At 39.6% G+C, this 20,281-nt stretch overlaps 1 protein-coding gene across 11 annotated transcripts in view; it reads left to right on the top strand.

The window, feature by feature from the left end:
* Nucleotides 1-20,281, top strand: part of EBF1 (EBF transcription factor 1) — a gene marked incomplete at its 3' end in the record, with an annotated part of 499,070 nt that overhangs the window by 45,705 nt on the left and 433,084 nt on the right. For 7 of the 11 annotated variants that reach the window (XM_079918130.1, XM_079918126.1, XM_079918119.1 and 4 more), the window contains 3 exons: nt 5,961-6,065; nt 7,504-7,583; nt 9,043-9,096. The exons of 1 other annotated variant lie outside the window; for it this stretch is intronic. Of the gene's footprint in view, nt 1-5,960; nt 6,070-7,453; nt 7,584-9,042; nt 9,097-20,281 lie in introns of all 11 variants that reach the window. 3 more of the 11 variants (XM_079918127.1, XM_079918128.1, XM_079918129.1) reach the window with 3 other exon arrangements.

Below are 20,281 nucleotides of genomic sequence, written 5' to 3'. Positions count from 1 at the left end.
TATTTTACATTTGGTAGTATATATAAATCCATGCCACTCTCTCACTTCGTCCCAGCTTGCCCTTCCCCCTCCCCTTGTCCTCAAGTCCATTCTCTACGTCTGCGTCTTTATTTCTGTCCTGCCCCTAGGTTCTTCACAACCATTTTTTTCTTTTTCTTTTAGATTCCATATATATGTGTTAGCATACAGAAGATTTTGTATTTTTAAGAATTTGTCTTTTCTCTTTCTGACTTAGTTCACTCTGTATGACAGAATCTAGGTCCATCCACCTCACTACAAATAACTCAATTTCATTTCTTTTTATGGCTGAGTAATATTCCATTGTATATTGAAGATGTGCAACATCTTTTTATCCATTCATCTGTTGATGGACACTTAGGTTGCTTCCATTTCCTGGCTATTGCAAATCGAGCTGCAATGAACATTGTGGAACATGACTCTTTTTGAATTATGATTTTCTCAGGGTATATGCCCAGTAGTGGGATTGCTGGGTCATATGGTAGTTGTATTTTTAGTTTTTTAAGGAACCTCCATACTGCTCTCCACAGTGGCTGTATCAGTTTACATTTCCACCAGCACTGCAAGAGGGTTCTCTTTTCTCCACACCTCTGCAGCATTTATTGTTTGAAATTTTTTTGATGATGGCCATTGTTACCTGTGTGAGGTAACACCTCATTTTAGCTTTGATTTGCATTTCTCTAATGATTAGTGATGTTTACCATCCTTTCATGTATTTGTTGGCAATCTGCATATCTTCTTTGGAGAAGTGTCTGTTTAGGTCTTCTGCCCATTTATGGCTTGGGTTGTTTGTTTTTGATATTGAGCTGCATGAGCTGTTTGTAAAATTTGGAGATTAAGCCTTTGTCAGTTGCTTCATTGGCAAATATTTTCTCCTATTCTGACAGTTGTCTTTTCGTATTGTTTATGTTTTCCTTTGCTGTGCAAAAGCGTTTAGTTTCACTAGGTCCCATTTGTTTATTTTTGTTTTTATTTCCATGTCTCTAGGAGGTTGGTCAAAAAGGATCTTGCTGTGATTGATGTCACAGAGTGTTCTGCCTGTGTTTTCCTCTAAGAGGTTGATAGTCTCTGGCCTTACATTTATGTCTTTAATCCATTTTGAGTTTATTTTTGTGTATGGTGTTAGGGAGTCTTCTAATTTCACTCTTTTACGTGTAGCTGTCCAGTTTTCCAAGCAGCACTTACTGAAGAAGCTGTGATTTCTCCATTGTATATTCTTGTCTCCTTTATCAAAAATAAGTTGACCCTTTGTGCATGGACTTATCTCTGGGCTTTCTCTCTGTTCCAGTGATCTATATTTCTGTTTTGTGCCAGTACCATACTGTCTTGATTACTGTAGCTTAGTAGTATAGTCTGAAGTCAGGGTGCCTGACTCCTCCAGCTCTGTTTTTCTTCTCAATATTGCTTTGGCTCTTCGGGTTCTTTTGTGTTTCCATACAAAGTGTGAAATTTTTTGTTCTAGTTCTCTGAAAAATTCCATTGGTAGTTTGATAGGGATTGCATTGAATCTGTAGATTGCTTTGGGTAGTATAGTCATTTTCACAATGTTGATTCTTCCAATCCAAGAACATGGTATAACTCTCCAACTATTTGTGTCATCTTTGAGTTCTTTCATCAGTGTCTTATAGTTTTCTGAGTACAGGTCTTTTGTCTCTTTAGGTAGGTTTATTCCTAGGTATTTTATTCTTTTTGTTGCAGTGGTAAATGGGAATGTTTCCTTAATTTCACTTTCAGATTTTTCATCTTTAGTGTATAGAAATGAGAGAGATAGCTGTGCATTAATTTTGTATCCTGCAACTTTACCAGATTCATTGATTAACTCTCTTAGTTTTCTGGTAGCATCTTTAGGATTCTCTATGTATAGTATCATATCATCTGCAAACAGTGACAGCTTAACTTCTTTTCCAATTTGAATTCCTTTTATTTCTTTTTCTTCTCTGATTGCCATGGCTAAAACTTCCAAAACTATGTTGAATAATAGTGGTGAGAGTGGGCAACCTTGTCTTGTTCTTGATCTTGGTGGAAATGGTTTCAGTTTTTCACCATTGAAAACAATGTTGGCTGTGGGTTAATCATATATGGCCTTTATTATGTTAAGGAATGTTCCCTCTATGCCTACTTTCTGGAGGCTTTTTTTCATAAATGGGTATTTAATTTTTTCAAAAGCTTTTTCTGCATCTGTTGAGGTGATCATACGGTTTTTATCCTTCAGTTTGTTAATGTGGTGTATCACATTGATTTGCGTGTATTGAAGAATCCTTGCATCCCTGGGATAAACCCGACTTGATCATGGTGTATGATCCTTTTAATGTGCTGTTGAATTCTGTCTGCTAGTATTTTGTTGAGGGTTTTTGCATCTATGTTCATCAGTGTATTGGCCTATAGTTTTCTTCTTTTGTGACGGCTTTGTCTGGTTTGGGTATCAGTGAGATGGAGGTCTCATAGAATGAGTTTGGGAGGGTTCCTCCCTCTGCTATATTTTGGAAGAGTTTGAGAAGGATAGGTGTTAGCTCTTCTCTAAATGTTTGATAGAATTCACCTGTGAAGCCATCTGGTCCTGGGCTTTTGTTTGTTGGAAGATTTTTTTTTTTTCTTTTTTTTGCAGTACGCGGGCTTCTCATTGCTGTGGCCTCTCCCATTGCGGAGCACAGGCTCCGGACGCGCGGGCTCAGTGGCCATGGCTAACAGGCCCAGCCACTCTGCGGCATGTGGGATCCTCCCAGACCGGGACACGAACCTGTGTCCCCTGCATAGGCAGGCAGACTCTCAACCACTGCGCCACCAGGGAAGCCCTGTTGGAAGATTTTTAAATCACAGTTTCAATTTCAGTGCTTGTGTTTGTTCTGTTTATATTGTCTATTTCTTCCTGGTTCAGTCTCAGAAGGTTTTGTATTTCTAAGAATTTGTCTATTTCTTCCAGGTTGTCCATCTTATCGGCATATAGTTGCTTGTAGTAATCTTTCATGATCCTATTTTTTTCTGCAGTGTCAGTTGTTACTTCTCCTTTTTCATTTCTAATTCTATTGATTTGAGTCTTCTCCCTGTTTTTCTTGATGAGTTTGGCTGATGGTTTACCAATTTTGTTTATCTTCTCAAACAGCCAGGCTTTAGTTTTATTGATCTGTGCTGCTGTTTCCTTCATTTATTTTTTCATTTTTTTTCTGATCTGATCTTTATGATTTCTTTCCTCTGCTGACTTTGGGTTTTTTTGTTGTTGTTGTTGTTCTTCTTTCTCTAATTGCTTTAGGTGTAAGGTTAACTTGTTTATTTCATATGTTTGTTGTTTCTTGAGGTAGGATTGTATTGCTATAAACTTCCCTCTCAGAACTGCGTTTGTTGCATCCCCTAGGTTTTGGGTCATCATGTTTTCCTTGTCATTTGTTTCTAGGTATTTTTTTATTTCCTCTTTTATTTCTTCAGTGATCTCTTGGTTATTAAGTACTGTATTGTTTGGCGTCCATGATTTTGTAATTTTTTACAGATTTTTTCCTGTAATTGATATCTAGTCTCATAGCTTTCTGGTTGAAAATGATACTTGATACGATTTCAACTTCTTAAATTTACCAAGGCTTGATTTGTGACCCAAGATATGATCTATCCTGGAGAATGTTCCACGAGCACTTGAGAAGAAAGTCTATTATGTTGTTTTTGGATGGAATGTCCTATAAATATCAATTAAGTCCATCTTGTTTAATGTATCATTTAAAGCTTGTGTTTCCATATTTATCTTCATTTTGGATGATCTGTCCATTGGTGAAAGTGTGGCGTTAAAGTCCCCTACTATGATTGTGTTACTGTCGATTTCCCCTTTTATGGCTGTTACTGTTTGACTTATGTATTGAGGTGCTTCTATGTTGGGTGCATAAATATTTACACTTGTTATATCTTCTTCTTGGATTGATCCCTTGATCATTATGTACTGTCCTTCTTTGTCTCCTGTAATAGTCTTTATTTTAAAGTCTATTTTGTCTGATTTGACATTTGCTACTCGAGCTTTCTTTTGGTTTCCATTTGCAGGAATATCTTCTTCCATCCCCTCACTTTCAGTCTGTATGTGTCTCTAGGTCTGAAGTGGGTCTCTTGTAGACAGCATGTATACAGGTCTTGTTTTTGTATCCATTCAGCCAGTCTATGTCTTTTGGTTGGAGCACTTAATCCATTTACATTTAAGATAATTATCAATATGTATGTTCCTCTTCCATTTTCTTAATTGTTTTGGATTTGTTATTGTAGGTCTTTTCCTTCCCTTGTGTTTCCTGCCTAGAGAAGATCCTTTAGCATTTTTTGTAAAGCTGGTTTGGTAGTGCTGAATTCTCTTAACTTTTGCTTGTCTGTAAAGATTTAAATTTCTCCATGGAATCTGAAGGAGATCCTTGCTGCATAGAGTAATCTTGGTTGTACGTTTTCCACTTTCATCACTTTAAATATGTCCTGCCATCCCTTCTGACTTACAGAGTTTCTGCTGAAAGATCAGCTGTTAACCTTATGGGGATTCCCTTGTATGTTATTTGTTGTTTTTCCCTTGCTGGTTTTAATATTTTTTCTTTGTATTTAATTTTTGATAGTTTGATTAATATGTGTCTTGGCATGTTTCTCCTTGGATTTATCCTGTATGGGACTCTCTGCACTTCCTGGACTTGCTTAACTATTTCCTTTCCCATATTAGGGAAGTTTTCAACTATAATCTCTTCAAATATTTTCCCAATCCCTTTCTTTTTGTCTTCTTCTTGTGGGACCCCTATAATTCTAATGCTGGTGCATTTAATGTTGTCCCACAGCTGTATCAGATTGTCCTCAGTTCTTTTCATTCTTTTTTCTTTATTCTGCTCTGTGATAGTTATTTCCACTATTTTATCTTCCAGGTCATTTATCCATTCTTCTGCCTCAGTTATTCTGCTATTGTTTCCTTCTAGAGAATTTTTAATTCCATTTATTGTGTTGTTCATCATTGTTTGTTTACTCTTTAGTTCTTCTAGGTCCTTGTTAAACATTTCTTGTATATTCTCCATTCTAGTTCCAAGATTTGGGATCATCTTTACTATCATTACTCTGAATTCTTTTTCAGGTAGACTGCCTATATCCTCTTCATTTTTTTTTTACCTTGCTCCTTCATCTGCTTTGTCTTTCTCTGTCTTCTCATTTGTCTTTGGGGACTCTGTTTGGGGTCTCCTTTTTACAGGCTGCAGGTTCGTAGTTCCAATTGTTTTTGGTTTCTGCCCCCAGTGGCTAAGGTTGGTTCAGTGGGTTGTGTAGGCTTTCTGGTGAAGGTGAGTGGTGCCTTTGTTCTGGTAGGTGGGCCTCGATCTTGTCTTTCTGGTGGGCAGGCCTGCGTCCAGTCATGTGTTTTGGGATGTCTGTGACCTTATTATAATTTTAGGCGGCTTCTCTGCTAATGGGTGGTGCTGTGTTCCTGTCTTGATAGTTGTTTGGCATGTGGTGCCCAGCACTGGAGCCTGCTGGTCTTTGAGTGCAGCTGGGTTTTAGCATTGAGATGGAGATCTCTGGGAGAGCTTTCACCGTTTGATATTACATGGCACCAGAGGTCTCTGGTAGACCAATGACCTGAACTCGGCTGTCCCACCTCAGAGGCACAGGTTTGACACCCGGTCAGAGCACCAAGACCCTGTCAGCCACACGACTGGGGGTGAGAGCAAGAGGTAGCTTTGGTACATCTCAAATACCACCAATGGGGTTTACTGACCATTTTCTCTCCAGAAGTTAAGAAAACAAAATTCAGTCTTCAGCGAGTCAGCCACTTTGGTAGCCAGCCTCCAAGATGGCCCTAATTGTCCCCTAATTATCTCCCAGTCTTCATGCACCTGTGTGGCCCCTCGCACCTGAAAAGGGCTGACTGTTTAATAAGACATTGCATAAATGACAAAGTGCTGCTTCCAAAGGTAGGTCATAAAAGACATTGCAGCTTCTGCTTTGTTTTCTGCTAGATCACTCATCCTGGGGTAAGCCAGCTGCCATGTCATGAGGACACTCAAGCAGCCCTAAGGAGAGATCCATGTGGCAAGCAACTGAGGTCTCCTACCTACAGCCACGTGAGTGAGTCATCTTCGAAGTCAGAAGATTTCATTTTATTTATTTTTGGTTGCGTTGGGTCTTCGTTGCTGCACAGGGTTTCTCTAGTTGTGTCGAGTGGGGGCTACTCATCATTGTGTTGCATGGGCTTCTCCTTGTAGTGCTTTCTCTTGTTGTGGAGTATGGACTCTAGGTGCATGGGCTTCAGTAGTTGTGTCATGCAAGCTCAATAGTTGTGGCTTGCAGGCTGTAGAGTGCAGGCTCAGTAGTTGTAGCACACGGGCTTAGTTGCTCTGCGGCTTGTGGCATTTTCCCAGACCAGGGATTGAACCCCTTCCCTTTCATTGGTATGCAAATTCTTATCCACTGTGCCACCAGGGAAGTCCAGTGTGCTCTTTTTTAAATCTAGTCTGTTTTCATTATTTTCTATCTTAACTATTCTGTATTAAATTAAAAAAAATAATACTCTTTTATACCCCTCGTCTTTGAGGATTATATATGAAGAAGTATGTCTTATCTATTAATCTCAAATTTTCAGCTTACTTTTAAGAAATAATCACAGTGTCAAGTATTTAATACCTTTCACTTCCACCTTGAAAAGCATGGATATTAAAATGATAATATAATTACCTTCCCTAGTCTATCTTTTTTACTTTTTGTTATGTATAAAAAACAACTAAAGGGGCTTCCCTGGTGGCACAGTGGTTGAGAGTCCGCCTGCCGTTGCAGGGGACACGGGTTCGTGCCCCGGTCCGGGAAGATCCCACATGCCGTGGAGCAGCTGGGCCAGAGCCTGTGCTCCGCAACGGGAGAGGCCACAGCAGTCAGAGGCCCATGTACCACACAAAAAAAAACAAAAACAAAAAAAACGAAAAACAACTAAAAAGATGCACGATTTGTAAGGAAATGACAAATTTCAGAAAATTCAGAATCTGAATACACTCTATACATAGCTTCTAGATAAAGACACAGAAAATTGCCAGATACTCAGAGGCCCCCTGGGCCCATTCTAGTGACTCCCCTTAAGGTTTAATATTGTTCTGGTATCTAAGAAAAAGATCACTTTACCTGTATTTTGTATTTTATATAAATGTTTTGACACAGTATAAACACTTTGGGGCTGGGCTTTTTTATTCCTTGTTTGTGAATATACCTATATAGTTGCCTGTTGTTGTGATCATGCATCGCCACTGTTCCATAGTATTCCATAGTGTAAACATTTAACTATTAATTAATTTATTCCAATGTGTATTAAAATATGAGTGATTTTCAGTTTGTGTCTATTGAGAATAGCACTGGTATATAAATTCTAGAACTTGAGCTTTGGTGGTATGTGTATAAATTATTGTTCAGTATATATGTAGTAGTAAAATTTTTGAGTCATAGCTTTCATGTGTTTATGTTTTAGATACTTCTAAATATTTTCAAAACATTTGTGTGATTTTTCATCCTCAGCAGCAGTGAATGAGATTCAAGGATTATACACATTCTTGTCAAACTTAATAATACCTGTCATTTTCATTTGAACTTTCTGATTGGTGAGTGATAATTCCAGGTATCACTTTTGTTGCATTTAATTGACTACTAAGAAGCCAAGCATCTTTTGATATGTTTACCTATCATTCTGTACTGTCTTTTTTGAAATATCTTTTGCTATATTTTCCCCATTTTTGCTATTACATTTCTTATTGAAGACTTCTTTTTTTTTCCCCAACATCTGAAGACTTCTTATTTAGGAGTTTTTTTATATATGCTTGATATGAGTTCTTCTCTCTGTCTCTCCTTCTCTTTCTTTAGATGAGTGTCAGTTTATAATGTTAATAACATCTAATTTATAATTTTCCTCTTTATTTATTTATTTAGACTTATTTCTATTTATTTATGTAGTCGTCTTCTCTGTAGCAGCGCACATTATTCTAAACCACAAAGATGTTTTTGTTTCTTCAATAAATCTAATTATTATGCTTTAAGTTAACTTTCTAAATTTGTTGTGTCATAGTGAAAATTAATTTTTTCTATGACAGCTAAAATGTTACATTTATTCAGAAAAAGTTGTATTCAGCTTTCTTTTCATTTGCTCCTACCTCTCATTGATTCACAGAGGTAAACATCACTTCATCCATGGATCTGACTTTTCTCTGATTTCTCATGGTCATTCTCACTAATTCATCTTGCCTCCTGAAATCTTTAGCAATCCCATTATTCCACAGATGCAAAAACCTTCCTTGGGCCCTTTTCCTCAGAAGATTAATCATTCCCACATTTTAAATGGGAGATTTCAATAAGTTAGGAGAAAATGCCACAAGGGTCTCTCTTTTTTTTTTTTTCACATCTTGTATCAGCCTCTGCTTGCACTCTGTGTTCAAAGATTTTTGTACAACACATTGATGGAAGATGCCAGTTGTTTCTCTCCTTGGGGCAAAAAACAGATTAATTACCTAACAAATAAAATAAAGACAGTGTCTTGCTCTGTTCAAATGCTGGGCAGGATTGCTTGCATCCTGATTTAAAAGTTTCAGAGCTTCCCTGGTGCCGCAGTGGTTGAGAGTCCGCCTGCCGATGCAGGGGGCGCGGGTTTGTGCCCTGGTCCGGGAGGATCCCGCATGCCGCGGAGCGGCTGGGCCCATGAGCCATGGCCGCTGGGCCTGCACGTCCGGAGCCTGTGCTCCACGGCAGGAGAGGCCACAGCGGTGAGAGGCCCATGTACCGCAAAAAAAGAAAAAAAAATGTTTCAGGTGACTGAAGCTTAAGATTCCTAAGCTTTAATCCATACTTGCACCATGCACAGCACCCAACAGGACTGCTTTACATAACCCCATGAGACTTTTGTGTGCAAGTGGAAGAGATAAAAACAAAACTATTGCTGTCTTTTTGTGTCATAAAAATGATTTTTTGTCTCATTTAAAATATTTTTTTCTAAAATCCAAAAACTTGTCAGGCTAAAATATTGGAATTTCAAATATGGTAAAATCTAAGACCCTTCAAATTTCTTTCCAGTTTTGGTGATGATGGAATGCCGTCTCAGAGATATGACTTCATTAAACACAATAGGTAAGATTCCTTCATAGGCCTGATGGGGGAATATGAAAATAATCCCTGGAAAAATTTGGGCATTCTTTAGTTCTCAAGTATTGGGTAAGATGGTATTTAAGGGCCCTTCATTGCCCTATATGTGAATGCAGATCAATTGTGAGAGGTGGGGATAAAATAAGCAGCTTAAATAGCCTCTATATTTATTTGTTTGTTGTACTACTAGTAGAAAGAGGAAGGGTCAACATGTCACCATGGTTGATATAGCAAATAAGCTGCTTGAAACTACACAAAAATGTACCTGCTTGTATTTTCTGTGCAGTTACCCTCTCTTTTGTTGTGCCATGATACCTCCCTCAACTTATGTACCAATTCCAGCAGCATTACACAGAAATCCAAAGAAATGTATTCTTTGGAATTATGAGGAAGGGAAGAATCAAACATTTTATAGCATGCTTTATACAAGTATACATGTCACCATCGTTTTCTATGTGATGCCATGCATGGAGGGTCAGTAGGTTCAGGGGATTCTGGAAGCACCAAGGTCTGTGGGGTTAATCACAGCTGCATTCATGGGCAGTAAAAGAGAAGGGCCTTATCTTGGTCACTTTCTCAATGCTAGTAGCTACAAAAAGAAGAGGACAGCAGACATCTTAGGGAGAAGAGCCAACATGAAATGCAATGTCCTAATTACTCTAGGCAACCTCTCATGATAGCCTCCCATAGCTCCTTGAATCCCTACATACTTGCACAAGGGATAGTGTAATATTACTGGAGCATGTGACTCCAGATTAACATTATTGTTGAAAAAAATAAAAACAGTTTCAAGTGATAGGGTTTGAAAAGGGTTCACAGTGGGAGGGAAACTACTGTAACAATGTAGACAGAACCCTTTGGATGGATTCATCATGTTTTTCTTTTTATTCTTTTTTTTTTTCTGCTTCAGAATCTGTAGTAGAGATTGCTGTGTTCCATGATGCATTCCCGCTTCTTATAAGTTTTATAGGGAATACCCCATTAGGAAGAAGTGCACGTTAGGATGGTTAGTGAGTCAAACTCCTCTGCCCTCTGTCAGAAGTGGGTGCAAAAGGATTTAGACCAAGTGCTTTCATCATTTGATGTTCAAAGTTTTCACTATATGAATGATGTTTTGTTTGTTTGCAGGTCAGTAGCCTTGGTTTCAATATCCCTGTTTAAAAGTGTTATCATGTGTCTGCCAGAAAGAATTGCTGATGATACTGGAAAAAATTGAGTTATCCTTAACAATTAAGGGTTTTGCAGCAACATGGATGGACCTAGAAATTGTTATACTGAGTGAAGCAAGTCAGACACAGAAAGACAGATATCATATGATGTTGCTTATATGCGGAATCTAATAAAGAAAGGTACAAATGAACTTATTTACAAAACAGAAATAGAGTCATGGATATAGAAAACAAATTTATGGTTACCAGGGAATAAGTGGGGGAGGGATAAATTGGGGGATTGGGACTGACATATACACACTACTATATATAAAATAGATAAGTATTGATAAGGACCTGCTGTATAGTGCAGGGAACTGTACTCAGTGCTCTGTACTGGCCTATATGGGAAAAGAATCTTCAAAGAAAAAAACAAGGGGGGCTTCCCTGGTGACTCAGTGGTTGAGAGTCCGTCTGCCGATGCAGGGGACATGGGTTCGTGCCCCGGTCCGGGAAGATCCCACATGCCGCAGAGCGGCTAGGCCCGTGAGCCATGGCCGCTGAGCCTGTGTGTCTGGAGCCTTTGCTCCTCAATGGGAGAGGCCACAACAGTGAGAGGCCTGCATTCCGCAAAAAAAAAAAAAAAAAAAAAAGACACAAAACAAGGGTTTGGGGATTATATAATAAACATAAATGTGAAAAACCTTTAACACTAAAGGAAAAATCCATTAACTCTGTGGTCCCTGTTAAACATTTTGTCCCTTTAATTTTCAAATTTTGAAACCCAGCTCCCATGTTGTTGGTATTAGGAGGTGGGGCTTTTGGGAGGTGATTAGGTCATGAGGCCAGAGACCTCAAACATGGGATTAGTGACCTAATAAATATAACACACAGAAGATATTATGCCCATTACATGATTTTATTGCAGAGCCAGAAGACCCACATTATGAACCAGAAATTGGTCCCTCACCAGACACTAAGTCAGCTGGCAACTTGTTCTTTTTTAAAAAAAATAATTAATTAATTTTTTGGCTGCGTTGGGTCTTTGTTGCGGTGTGTGGGCTTCTCATTGGGTGGCTTCTCTTGTTGCGGAGCACAGGCTGTAGGTGTTCGGGTTTCAGTATTTGTGGCACAGGGGCTCAGTATTTGTGGCTTTTGGGCTCTAGAGCACAGGCTCAGTATTTGCGGTGCACGGGCTTTGTTGTTCCACGGCATGTGGGATCTTCCTGGACCAGGTATCGAACCCATGTCCCCTGCATTGGTAGGCAGATTCTTAACCACTGTGCACGAGGGAAGCCCCTGGTAACTTGTTCTTGCATTTCTCAGCCTCAGCAATTATGAGAAAAAAAAATTCTGTTGTTTATAAATTACCAAGTCTCTCCTATTTTGTTTTAGCAGTCAAAGAGCTGGCTGAGGAGAAATATCTGTGAGCTTGAAGACATATCAAGAGAAACCTTTAAATCTCAAAAGAAAAGAGAAAAAGGGCAGGAAAGAAATCAACAGAACAGAGTAATCAATAATTGTGGAGCAATGAAAAATGCTATGACCTATACGTAATGGGTATAAGCAGGAGAAGAATAAAGATAACAAAGAACAGAAAATATTTTTTAAAAATGATTGAGAATCTCCCCAAATGAATGTCTGACACTAAAACCACAGCACCCAAACTTAGAGGAGCATATGAATAGTAAAGAAAACTCACCAATATCTCTCAGGAACATCAATACAAAAATCCTCAACAAAATATTAACAAATCGAATCCAACAATGTTTTGAGGGAGTTTTATATCGTGAATGAGAGGGAATAATCCCAGGTATGCAAGGCTGGTTCAACATTCTAAAATCAAATAATTATATCCATCATATCAACACCCTAAAGACAATCATTAGCATATCAATAGATTCAGAAGAGCTTTGAAAAAAATCTAACACCCATTCTTCATAAAAACTCTCAGTTAAAGAAATAGACTGGAGCTTTCTCAAGTTGATAACAAAAATCTACAGGAAACTTTTATCTTACAGCATGATTAATGGTAAAAAATATGAAGCTTTTCCACTAAGTTCAGGTAGAAGCAAGGATGTCCCCTTTCATCACTCCTTTTCCATATTTTACTCCAAGTCCTTGCTAATGCAACAAGGCATGAAAATAAATAAAATAAATACAGATTGGGTAGAAAAAAATGAAAGCAGCCTAAGTAAAATGTGGACCAATATACTTTATGGACACCTCACCAAAGAAAATAGACACTTCGCATGTAAGCATACAGAAGAGTAATCCAGATTACATGCTGCCGTGAAAAAGCAAATTAAAAATACAATTACATACCACTCTATAACACTTAGAATGGCTAAAATGTGAACAATGACAAGAACAGATTCTGTAGGGGATGTGGAACAATAGGAAATCTCATTTGTTATTGGTGAAAATGAAATATAATACAGCTATTTTGGTAGTCTGACACTTGCTATAATATTGAACATTCCCTTACTGTACAGTCCAGCAAGTGTTCTCATGTATATTTACTGAAAGTAGTTTAAAACATACTGTCCAGACAAAAACCTGCATATGGTTATTTATAGCACCTAATTCAATATTGCCAAAATGTGAATGAAACTAAGGTGTCCTCCAATAGGTGAATGAAATGATATAGTATTAATATATTCTGGGAATGGGATAATATTGAGCACTAAAAAAGTAAGCTATCAAGCCATAAAAATATATGGGAATTTTTTTTCTTTTGAAATTTAGGTGATTTTCTTTATTTTTTAATTTAAATTTTATTGGAGTATAGTTGATTTACAATGTTGTGTTTGTTTCAGATGTACAGCAAGTGATTCAGTTACACATATGCATATATTCATTCTTTTTCAGATTCTTTTCTGATAAAGGTATTCCCAGAATATTGAGTAGAGTTCCCTGTGCTATATAGTAGATCCTTGTTGCTTATCTATGTTATATAGTAGTATTCGTATGTTTACCCCAAGTTCCTGATTTATCCTTACCCCCCACCTTTCCCCTTTGGTAACCATAAGTTTCTTTTCCAAGTCTGTGAGTCTGCCTGTGTTTTGTAAGTTAGTTCATTTGTACCAATTTTTAGGTTCCACCTAGAAGTGATATCGTACAATATTTGTCCTACTCTGTCTGACTTCACTTAGTACAGTCATCTCTAGATCCATTCATGTTACTGCAATTGGTATTATTTTCCTCTATTTTATGGCTGAGTCATATTCCACTATATATATGTACCACATATTCTTTACCTATTCATATGTTGATGGACATTTTGGTTGCTTCCATGTCTTCGCTATTGTAAATAGTGCTGCAGTGAACATTGGGGAAGATGTGTCTTTTCGATTTATGCTTTCCTCCAGATATGCGGACAGGAGTGAACTTGTTGGATTATCTGGTAGCTCCATTTTATTTTATTTTATTTCATTTCATTTCAATTTCAATTTTTTTGGAGTATAGTTGATTTACAATGTTGTGTTACTTTCTGCTACACAGCAGAGTGAATCAGTTATACATATATCCAATCCTTTTTAGATTCCTTTCCCATACAGGTCATTACAGAGATTGAGTAGAGTTCCCTGTGCTATACAGTAGGCCCTTATTTGTTACCTCTTTCATATATAGTAGTGGGTATATGTCAATCCCAATTTATCCCACCCGCCTCCCTTTACTGGTAACCTCCGTTCTGTGCTCCATAGTAGCTGTTACCAATTGGCATTGCCACCAATAGTGTAGTATTGGTGGCACAGTGGTTAAGAATCCGCCTGCCAATGCAGGGGACACACATTCGAGACCTGGCCCGGGAACATCCCACATGCCGCAGAGCAACTAAGCCCGTGGGCCGCAACTACTGAGTCTGCGCTCTAGAGCCCATGAGCCACAACTACGGAGCTCATGTGCCACAACTACTGAAGCCTGTGTGCCTAGAGCCTGTGCTCCACAACAAGAGAATTCACTGCAATGAGAAGGCCGCGCACCACAGTGATGAGTAGCCCCCGCTTGCTGCAACTAGAGAAAAGCCGTGCACAGCAGCGAAGACCCAACACAGACAAAAAAAAAAAAAAAAAAAAATAGTAGGTTTCCCTTTTTTCCACACCCTCTGAAGCATTTCTTGTTTGTAGACATTGATGATGGCCATTCTGAATGGTTCCAGGTGATACTTCTTTGTACATCTGATTTGCTTTTGTCTAACATAAAGCAATGGTGAGCATCGTCATATGTGCTTTTTTTTATAAAGTGTGAGTAAAATTTACCTCTTGAAACAGGGTTATTGAAAGTTTGCCTTGTTTTGAAGTCTATTTCGATTACCTACCCGAAGACATTTTTTTGAGGGCTGTTGTCATTTACAGCTCCCCAGGCATTGTGAATATGAAGTGCCTATAAGGTCTAGTTTTAGAGTTGTTATGGGAAACAGAAGGTGGCAGGATTTCTATTGTCCCTCTCTGGTTACTGACACAACCTTAGATGTAGGGAAAGTCCTGTTCCTGGGTTTTAAATTAGAGTGGAATGTGCCTGACCAAGGGCTTCTGTCCCATTCCTTCTTCCCCCTTACCCTTCATCCCCCGAACAAGTATAAACCCCTGCAAAATCACCTGTTGAGGGTGCTGTCTTGCAGAGTGGGATGACCCTAACGAAGGAGTTTGGAGGTTGGAACCCAAACACCAGGATATGTTGAGACCAGGTGATTTTCCAAATGTCATCCAGCCCAGAGAGTCCACCATCCTTTGGGTGTCAGAGGGTTGGTTTAGTAGTATGAGGGCACACTTAGATCTGGAAATTGTGATCCCATGAGGAGGGAGCCAGGTACTACAGGTTCAAGGGGGGCGAAGTAGCTGGCATATCCTGCCGAGGCCCTCAGGCCCACAACAGTCCAGCCTTGGGACCAAATTGGGTCTGTGTCCAGGGATGTGACACTAGCAAGTTCACCACGAGTAAACGAATTTAGTGATCATTTTTCTTTTCTGTAATTCAATTTTAAATTTATAATGGAGTATAGTTGATTTACCATGTTGTGTTCATTTTTGATATACACCAATATGATTCATTTATACATAGATGACTATATATTCTTTTTAGAATTATTTTCCCATTGAGGTTACTACAGTGTGTTGAGAAGAGTTCCAAGTGCTCTACAGCAGGTCCATGTTGATTACAAGTTTTCTGTCTGTAAATATGTATATATTAATTCCAGCCTCATGATTTATGCCTCCAAAACACCTTTCCAGTTTGGCAACCATAAGTTTGTGTTCTAAGTCTGGGACTCTCTTTCTGTGTTTTAAGATAGTACCTTTGTATCAATTTTTAGATTCCACTGGTAAGTAATATCATATATTTATCATTGTCTGATTTATGACACTTAGTATGAATGTGTCTAGGTCCTTCCGAGTGGCTGCAGATGGCCTTATTTCATTCATTTCATGGCTGAGTAATATTCCATTGTGCATATGTACCATAATTTCTTTATCCATTCTTCCTTCCAAGGACTTTTAGGTAGCTTCCAAGTAGAGACTCTTGTAAACAGGGCTGCATAAAGGTTGGAGTGCCTGGGTCCTGTCAATTTATGTTTTTTCCAAGATACAGGCCGAGGAGTGGAAGCACCATATGCTCTGAAGCTCTGTTTTTTAGATTTTTAAGGAATCACCATTCACTTCTCCCGACTGGCTGTTAGCAATTTACATTCCCACCATCAGCTTGTCAGGGTTCCCTTTTCTCCACGCCCTGTCCTGCATTTCAGGTTTTACACTTTGTGAGGTTGGCCATTCTGACTGGTGCGAAGTGATACCTCTTTGTAGTATTGATTTGCATTGCCCGCCTGTTTTGTTGGCCAAAAAGGGAGTAAGGGTTTTTCCTGAATATATTTAGGAATAACGCATACGGCTTTTTTGGCCAACTGCATCATTGGCGATGTTCAGCAGCTTTGCATGTGCTTTAATGGCGAGTGCAAACTACCTCTTGAAATCCCTTTCCTGCAATTCTGCCTTGCTTACAAGGCCTTTATGAATACTTGGCTCAAGAAATGACTGCATTATAGGTGTCAGTTACAACCCTGCATGTCTGTGAATTGCAGTGCCCCTGAGCACTAGTTTTCAACTTGTTTAGGGAATCAGCCACAAAGGGGCGGGATTTCTACAGAACCATTCCAGTTACTGGGGCACCTGAAGGATAGGGAAATTCTTCTTCCAGATTAGGAAACTAGAGTGGCATATGCCTGTCCAAACATCTAGGGCTTGTGTCTCATTCCATCCCTTCATTCCTCTTCCTCACCCGGAAAATTCCAAGCTGTGCAAAACCAGCTGTTGAGTGTGCTGCCTTCCCAAAGTGGGGAGACTCTAAGGAAAGGAGCTGGACGGGGGAATCTGAATACCAGGAGACGTGGAGATGAGGTGACTTTTCCAAATTCTTCCCAATCAGACGGTGTACCATCCTCTGGATGTCCCATGCATGTTTTAGCTGTAGGAAGGGTCCCCTGCACCTGGAGATATGGGACCAATGGAATAGGGACAAGGCAGTATTACTCTAAAAGGGATGCATTTGCTGTCCCATCCTCACCAAGCCTCTCAGACCGACGAGTGTAGAGCCTTAGGTCCCATCCAGCTGTGTGTCTTGACGTGGTCAGTCCAGGTTGCATCACAGCCCCTGAACAAATTTTGTAAGAATTTCTCTCTCTCACTGTCTTTTTTTTTTTGTTCTTGTTATTTAATTTTATAATGGGGTATAGCTGATTTTCAATGCTGTGTTTCTTGCTGCTCTACATCTATCCACTTGATTCACTTAGAGACATCAATAAATTCTTGTTCAGATTCTTACCATTCTTATACATTCTTTTCCGGTGACAACAGTATGCTGAGTCCAGTTCTTTGAGCTATACAGTAGGTCCTCTTGATTACGTATTTTGTCTATGGAACAGTATCTTTGTTAATTTCAACCTCCTGGTTTATGCCTCACCCCATCCCACCTTTCCCCTTTAGCAGCCGTAAGTGTGTTTTCTAAATGTGTGACAGTTTCTGTTTTGTAATTTAGTTCATGTGTAGCCATTTTTAGATTCCAGCTATAAGTGATATCTTATGATAAGTCTCTTTTTCTGTCTGACTTCTGTCATTTAGAATGATGGTACCTTAGTCCCCCCGAGTTGCTGCAACGGGCCTTATTTCATTGATTTCACGGCTGAGTACTATTCCATTGTACATAAGTACCACATCTTCTTTATCCATTTTTTCCTTCCAAGGACATGTAAATTGTACCTAAGTTGAGGCTCTTGTAAACAGCAGCACTAAATGTTGGGGTGGCTGTGTCCTGTCGATTTTTGGTTTTCCCAAGATATATGCCCATGAGTGGAAGTGCCGTAGGCTCTTAACTCTGTTTTTTAGATGTTTTAGGAAACACCATACACTTCTGCAGAGTGGCCGTTGGCAATTTACATTCCCCCCATCAGCGTAAGAAGGCTGCCTTTTCTCCACGCTCTGTCTTGCATTTGTGGTTTTTACACATTTTGAGGATGGCCCTTCTGAGGGATGTGAAGTGATACCTCTTCGTAGTGTTGATTTGCATTGCCTGCTTGTTTCGTTGGCCAAAAGGGGCGTATGCGTTTTTTCCTGAATATATTCAGGAAAAATGCCTACGCCCTTTTTGGCCAAATTCATCATTGGCGAAGTTCAGCTGCTTTACATATGCTTTAATGGCAAGTCCCATCTGGCTCTTGAAATCCTTTTCCTGCAATTCTGCCTTCGTTTCAAGTCCTTTTCGATGACTTACCTCAAGACATTATTCGACGATAGGTATCTTTTACAACCCTGCAGGTTTTTGAATTGCAGTGCCTCTGAGATCCATTTTTCAACTTGCTTTTTTTGGAACGTGGCCACAAAACAGCAGGATTGCTTCAAGCCCTATTCTGGTTCTGGGGGCAAGCTGAGCCTTTGGGCAATTTGTCTTCCTGATTGGAAATTAGTGACGTGTGCCTGTCCAAGCACCTAGGGCTTGTCTCTCATTGGATCCGGCCCTTCCCCTTCATCGTCCGGACAAATTCCAAACTGTCGAAACAGGATGTTTAAGGTGCTGATTCCCCAAGTAGGGAGATTGTTAGGAAAGAGGCTGATGAGGAGAACCCGAGCACCAGGAGATGAGGAGATGAGGTGCCTTTTCCAAACTCTTCCCGATCAGACTGTACCACACTCTGTGTGTCCCATGCATGTTTTAGCTGTTGGAAGATTCCCTTGCACCTGGAGATTTGGGACCCATGGAATGGGTACCAGGCAGTATTACTCTAAAGGGGCTGCCTTTGCTGACCTATCCTCACCAATCCTCTCATCCCAGTGAGTGTCCAGCCTTAGGTCCCATCCAGCTGTGGTGCCGGATGTAGTCAATCCTGGTTCCATCACAGCCCCTGAACGAATTTTGTAAGAATTTCTCTCTCGCTCACTGCCTTTGTTTGTTTTTTGTAATTTATTTTTATAATGGGGTATAGCTGATTTTCAATGCTGTGTTTCTTGCTACTATACATCCAATTGATTCACTTACAGAGAGACATCAATAAATTATTTTTAAGATTCTTACTAGTCAGATATATTCTTTTCTGGTGAATAGAGTGTGCTAAGTCCAGTCCTTTGAGCTATAGAGTAGGTCCTGTCGATTACATGTTTGGTCTAGCAAACGATTTCTGTGCTACTTTCAACCTCTAGGTTTATGGCTCACCGCACTCCACCTTTCCCCCTTTGCAGCCATAAGTGTGTTTTCTAAATGTGTGACTCTCTTTCTCTTTTGTAATTTAATTCATGTGTAATCATTTTTAGATTCCACCGATAAGTGATATCTTATGATAAGTCTCTTTTCTGTCTGACTTACGTCACTTAGAATGATGAGACCTAAGTCCCTCCAACTTGCTGCAACTGGCCTTATTACATTGATTTCATAGCTGAGTACTATTCCATTGTACAAAAGTACCACATCTTCTTTATCCCTTTTTTCCTTCCAAGGACATTTGAGTTGTACGTCGAGGTTCTTGTGAACAGAGCAGCAGTAAACGTTGGGGTGCCTGTGTCCTGTCGATATTTGCTTTTCCCAAGTTATAGTCCCATGAGTGGAAGTCCGTATGCTATGTAGCTCTGTTCTTTAGATGTTTTAGGAAACAGTACACTTCTCCAGAGTGGCCATTGGAAATTTACGTTCCCCCCATTAGCATAATAAGTCTCCCTTTTCTCCACATCCTGTCCTGCATTTCTGGTTTTTACACTTTTTGAGGATAGCTCTTCTGAGTCATGTGAAGTGACACCTCTTTGTAGTATTGATTTGCATTGCCCACTTGTTTGGTTGGCCAAAAGGGCCGTAAGCGTTTTTCCTGAATATATACAGGAAAAATGTATACGCCCTTTTTGGCCAAATTCATCATTGGCGAAGTTCAGCCGCTTTATGTGTACTTTAATGGCGAGTCCCATCTGGCTCTTGAAAGCCTTTTCCTGCAATTCTGACTTCCTTTCAAGTCCTTTTCGATGACTTAACTCAAGACATTTTTCGATAGTGGGTATCATTTACAGCCCTTTAGGTTAGTGAATTGCAGTGCCCCTGAGCTCCATTTTCCAACTTGTTTTTTTGGCAAGTGGCCATAAAAGAGCAGGATTGCTTCAAGTCCTATTCTGCTTCTGGAGGCAAGCTCAGCATTTGGTCAGTTCCTTTTTCTGATTGGAAATTAGAGTGGCATGTGCCTGTCCAAACACCTAGGGCTTGTCTCTCATTGGTCCCCCCCCCCCCATTCAGCTTCATTCTCCGGACAAATTCCAAACTATGATAAACAGGATGTTGAAGGTGCTGACTTCCCCAAGTGGGGAGATTGTTAGGAAAGAGGCTGGAGTGGCGAAGCTGACCACCAGGAGATGAGGAGATGAGGTGACTTTTCCAATCTCTTCCTGATCAGACAGTGTACAATCCTCTGGATGTCCCATACATGTTTTAGATGTAGAAAGGGGCTCCTGCATCTGAAGATTTGGGACCCATGGAGTGGGGACCAGGCAGTATTCCTCTAC

This window comes from Stenella coeruleoalba (genome assembly GCF_951394435.1).
Source record: "Stenella coeruleoalba genome assembly, chromosome: 3".
Classification (NCBI taxonomy): Eukaryota; Metazoa; Chordata; class Mammalia; order Artiodactyla; family Delphinidae; genus Stenella; species Stenella coeruleoalba.
Note: the sequence above shows the minus strand (reverse complement) of the source record. Positions and strands in the feature narration are given on the sequence as shown.